The following is a 5,999-nucleotide window of genomic DNA, read 5'->3' on the forward strand; positions in this document are numbered from 1 at the left end:
GAGAGTTGTTGAGCCCCGGACAACAGAGCTCAGTTTGGCGGGGAACAAAGGCGCTCACCAGCGCCATCTCCCTCACCCATCCCCCAGCCAAAATCCCAAAGGGAACCAGTTCCTGCCAAGGAACTTGCTTGCACCCCGCAAACACCCAACGCTGTGCTTCTGCAGATCCATCCCTCAGTGGGTCTGACTCCCTCCCGGTGCCACAGGGCCCCTCCCAAAGCGGATCTCCGAAGGAAAAGCGAGCTGAGCCTGCCCCTCCCGCCCCCCGTGCACCTTGCCGATTCACCCCAGCTAATACGCCAGATCCCCAGCACCACAAGCCAGCACCACAAGCCTGGCAGTGTGCAAGTAGCCCAGACGGGCCACGCCACCCCACAGTGAATCCTGCCCCTAGGAGAGGGGAAGAGAAGGCACACACCAGTTGGACTGTGGCACCAGCGGTGGGCTGGGGGCAGACATCAGGTCGGACTGCGGCCCCGCCCACCAACTCCAGTTATACACCACAGCACAGGGGAAGTGCCCCGCAGGTCCTCACCACTCCAGGGACTATCCGAAATGACCAAGCGGAAGAATTCCCCTCAGAAGAATCTCCAGGAAATAACAACAGCTAATGAACTGATCAAAAAGGATTTAAATAATATAACAGAAAGTGAATTTAGAATAATAGTCATAAAATTAATCACTGGGCTTGAAAACAGTATACAGGACAGCAGAGAATCTCTTGCTACAGAGATCAAGGGACTAAGGAACAGTCACGAGGAGCTGAAAAGTGCTTTAAATGAAATGCAAAGCAAAATGGAAACAACGACAGCTCAGATTGAAGAGGCAGAGGAGAGAATAGGTGAACTAGAAGATAAAGTTATGGAAAAAGAGGAAGCTGAGAGAAAGAGAGAGAAAAAAATCCAGGAGTATGAGGGGAAAATTAGAGAACTAAGTGATACACTAAAAAGAAATAATACACACATAATTGGTATCCCAGAGGAGGAAGAGAGAGGGAAAGGTGCTGAAGGGGTACTTGAAGAAATAATAGCTGAGAACTTCCCTGAACTGGGGAAGGAAAAAGGCATTGAAATCCAAGAGGCACAGAGAACTCCCTTCAGACGTAACTTGAATCGATCTTCTGCAAGACATATCATAGTGAAACTGGAAAAATACAAGGATAAAGAGAAAATTCTGAAAGCAGCAAGGGGTAAACGTGCCCTCACATATAAAGGGAGACCTATAAGACTCGTGACTGATCTCTCTTTTGAAACTTGGCAGGCCAGAAAGAATTGGCACGAGATTTTCAGGGTGCTAGACAGAATAAATATGCAGCCAAGAATCCTTTATCCAGCAAGTCTCATTTAGAATAGAAGGAGAGATAAAGGTCTTCCCAAACAAACAAAAACTGAAGGAATTTGTCACCACTAAACCAGCCCTGCAAGAGATCCTAACGGGGATCCTGTGAGACAAAGTACCAGAGACATCTCTACAAGCATGAAACCTACGGACATCACAATGACTCTAAACCCATATCTTTCTATAATAACACTGAATGTAAATTGACTAAATGCGCCAACCAAAAGACATAGGGTATCAGAATGGATAACAAAACAGGACCCATCTATTTGCTGTCTACAGAGACTCATTTTAGACCTGAGGACACCTTTAGATTGAGAGTGAGGGGATGGAGAACTATTTATCATGCCACTAGAAGTCAAAAGAAAGCTGGAGTAGCCATACTTGTATCAGACAAACTAGACTTTAAATTAAAGGCTGTAACAAGAGGTGAAGAAGGGCATTATATAATAATCACAGGGTCTATCCATCAGGAAGAGCTAACAATTATAAATGTCTATGCGCCGAATACAGGAGCCCCCAAATATATAAAACAATTAACTCACAAACATAAGCAACCTTATTGATAAGAATGTGGTAATTGCAGGGGACTTTAACACCCCACTTACAGAAATGGATAGATCATCTAGACACAGGATCAATAAAGAAACAAGGACCCTGAATGATACATTGGATCAGATGGACTTGACAGATATGTTTAGAACTCTGCATCCCAAAGCAACAGAATATACTTTCTTCTCGAGTGCACATGGAACATTCTCCAAGATAGATCATATACTGGGTCACAAAACAGCCCTTCATAAGTATACAAGAATTGAAATTATACCATGCATACTTTCAGACCACAATGCTATGAAGCTTGAAATCAACCACAGGAAAAAGTCTGGAAAACCTCCAAAAGCATGTAGGTTAAAGAACACCCTACTAAGGAAGGAATGGATCAACCAGGCAATTAGAGAAGAAATTTAAAAATATATGGAAACAAATGAAAATGAAAATACAACAATCCAAATGCTTTGGGATGCAGCGAAGGCAGTCCTGAGAGGAGAATACATTGCAATCCAGGCCTATCTCAAGAAACAAGAAAAATCCCAAAAACAAAATCTAACAGCACACCTAAAGGAAATAGAAGCAGAATAGCAAAGACACTCCAAACCCAGCAGCAGAAGAGAAATAATAAAGATCAGAGCAGAAATAAACAATATAGAATCTAAAAACACTGGAGAGCAGATCAACGAAACCAAGAGTTGGTTTTATTTTATTTTATTTTTTTTTATTTTTATTTTTTTATAATTTTTTTTCCAACGTTTATTTATTTTTGGGACAGAGAGAGACAGAGCATGAATGGGGGAGGGGCAGAGAGAGAGGGAGACAATCGGAGACAGGCTCCAGGCTCTGAGCCATCAGCCCAGAGCCTGACGCGGGGCTCGAACTCACGGACCACGAGATCGTGACCTGGCTGAGGTCGGACGCTTAACCGACTGCGCCACCCGGGCGCCCCAAGAGTTGGTTTTTTGAAAAAATAAACAAAATTGATAAACCTCTAGCTAGGCTTCTCAAAACGAAAAGGGAGATGACCCAAATAGATAAAATCATGAATGAAAATGGAATTATTACAACCAATCCCTCAGTGATACAAGCAATTATCAGGGAATACTATGAAAAATTATATGCCAACAAGTTAACTGGACAACCTGGAAGACATGGAAAAATTCCTAATCACCCACACGCTTCCAGAACTCAATCAGGAGGAAATAGAAAGCTTGAACAGACCCATAACCAGCGAAGAAATTGAATCGGTTATCAAAAATTTCCCAACAAATAAGAGTCCAGGACCAGATGGCTTCCCAGGGGGTTCTACCAGACGTTTAAAGCAGAGGTAATACCTATCCTTCTCAAGCTATTCTAAAAAATAGAAAGGGAAGGAAAACTTCCAGACTCATTCTGTGAAGCCAGTATTACTTTGATTCCTAAACCAGACAGAGACCCAGTAAAAAAGGAGAACTACAGGCCAATATCCCTGATGAACATGAATGCACAAATTCTCAATAAGATACTAGCAAATCAAATTCAATAGCATATAAAAAGAATTATTCACCATGATCAAGTGGGATTCATTCCTGGGATGCAGGGCTGGTTCAACATTCGCAAATCAATTAATGTGATACATCACATTAATAAAAGAAAAGATAAGAACCATATGATCCTGTCAATCAATGCAGAAAAGGCCTTTGACAAAATTCAGCAACGTTTCTTAATAAAAACCCTCGAGAAAGTCGGGATAGAAGGAACCTACTTAAAGATCATAAAAGCCATTTATGAAAAGCCCACATCTAATATCATCCTCAATGGGGAAAAACTGAGAGCTTTCTCCCTGAGATCAGGAACACGACAGGGATGTCCACTCTCACCGCTGTTGTTTAACATAGTGTTGGAAGTTCTAGCATCAGCAATCAGACAACAAAAGGAAATCAAAGGCATCAAAATTGGCAAAGATGAAGTTAAGCTTACACTTTTTGCAGATGACATGATATTATACATGGAAAATCTGATAGACTCCACTAGAAGTCTGCTAGAACTGATACATGAATTTAGCAAAGTTGCAGGATACAAAATCAATGTACAGAAATCAGTTGCATTCTTATACACTAACAATGAAGCAACAGAAAGACAAAGAAACTGATCCCATTCACAATTGCACCAAGAAGCATGAAATACCTAGGAATAAATCTAACCAAAGATGTAAAAGATCTGTATGCTGAAAACTATAGAAAGCTTATGAAGGAAATTGAAGAAGATATAAAGGAATGGAAAAACATTCCGTGCTAATGGATTGGAAGAATAAACATTGTCAAAATGTCAATACTACCCAAAGCTATCTACACATTCAATGCAATCCCAATCAAAATTGCACCAGCATTCTTCTCAAAACTAGAACAAGCAATCCTAAAATTCATATGGAACCACACAAGGCCCGAGTAGCCAAAGTAATTTTGAAGAAGACCAAAGCAGGAGGCATCACAATCCCAGACTTTAGCCTCTACTACAAAGCTGTCATCATCAAGACAGCATGGTATTGGCACAAAAACAGACACATAGACCAATGGAATAGAATAGAAACCCCAGAACTAGACCCACAAACGTATGGCCAACTAATCTTTGACAAAGCAGGAAGGAATATCCAATGGAAAAAAGACAGTCTCTTTAACAAATGGTGCTGGGAGAACTGGACAGCAACATGCAGAAGAATGAAACTAGACCACTTTCTTACACCATTCACAAAAACAAACTCAAAATGGATAAAGGACCTGAATGTGAGACAGGAAACCATCAAAACCCTAGAGAAGAAAGCAGGAAAAGACCTCTCTGAATTCAGCCGTAGCAATCTCGTACTCGACACATCCCCAAAGGCAAGGGAATTAAAAGCAAAAATGAACTACTGGGACCTTATGAAGATAAAAAGCTTCTGCACAGCAAAGGAAACAACCAACAAAACTAAAAGGCAACCAACGGAATGGGAAAAGATATTTGCAAATGACATATCGGACAAAGGGCTAGTATCCAAAATCTATAAAGCTCACCAAACTCCACACCCAAAAAACAAATAACCCAGTGAAGAAATGGGCAGAACACACGAATAGACACTTCTCTAAAGAAGACATCCAGATGGCCAGCAGGCACATGAAAAGATGCTCAACGTCGTTCCACATCAGGGAAATACAAATCAAAACCACACTTAGATATCACCTCATGCCAGTCAGAGTGGCCAAAATGAAAAAATCAGGAGACTAGATGCTGGATAGGATGTGGAGAAACGGGAACCCTCTTGCACTGTTGGTGGGAATGCAAATTGGTGCAGCCACTCTGGAAAACAGTGTGGAGGTTCCTCAGAAAATTAAAAATGGACCTACCCTATGACCCAGCAATAGCACTGCTAGGAATTTACCCAAGGGATACAGGAGTACTGATGCATAGGGGCACTTGTACCCCAATGTTTACAGCAGCACTCTCAACAATAGCCAAATTATGGAAAGAGCCTAAATGTCCATCAACTGATGAATGGATAAAGAAATTGTGGTTTCTATACACAATGGAATACTACGTGGCAATGAGAAAGAATGAAATATGGCCCTTTGTAGCAACATGGATGGAACTGGAGAGTGTGATGCTAAGTGAAATAAGCCATACAGAGAAAGACAGATCCCATATGGTTTCACTCTTATGTGGATCCTGAGAAACTTAATAGAAACCCATGGGGGAGGGGAAGAAAAAAAAAAAGGTTAGAGTGGAAGAGAGCCAAAGCATAAAAGACTCTTAAAAACTGAGAACAAACTGAGGTTTGATGGGGGGTGGGAGGGAGGAGAGGGTGGGTGATGGGTATTGAGGAGGGCACCTTTTGGGATGAGGACTGGGTGTTGTATGGAAACCAATTTGACAGTAAACTTCATATATTGAAAAAAAATTATTAAAAAAAACTCTTTAGAGAAACTACTTAAAAGTGGAAGATACAGTAAAAATATTTAAAAATCTAAAGGAGGGGAGTGTGGAAAAAAGTAATAACGATAGCACTTATGGTGTTGTAATTGTATTTCTTGATCACCTAAAAGAAATCAAGGAAGGACAAAAAAAAAATGAGAGTAGCGAGGACAAATGGGAAATTA

General features: G+C 41.1%; 1 protein-coding gene across 1 annotated transcript in view; it reads left to right on the forward strand.

The window, feature by feature from the left end:
- Positions 1-5,999, forward strand: part of GRIA4 (glutamate ionotropic receptor AMPA type subunit 4) — a 1,433,894-nt gene that overhangs the window by 101,088 nt on the left and 1,326,807 nt on the right. The window lies entirely within an intron of this gene.

The sequence above is a fragment of the Felis catus genome, chromosome D1 (assembly GCF_018350175.1).
Source record: "Felis catus isolate Fca126 chromosome D1, F.catus_Fca126_mat1.0, whole genome shotgun sequence".
Taxonomy (NCBI): Eukaryota; Metazoa; Chordata; class Mammalia; order Carnivora; family Felidae; genus Felis; species Felis catus.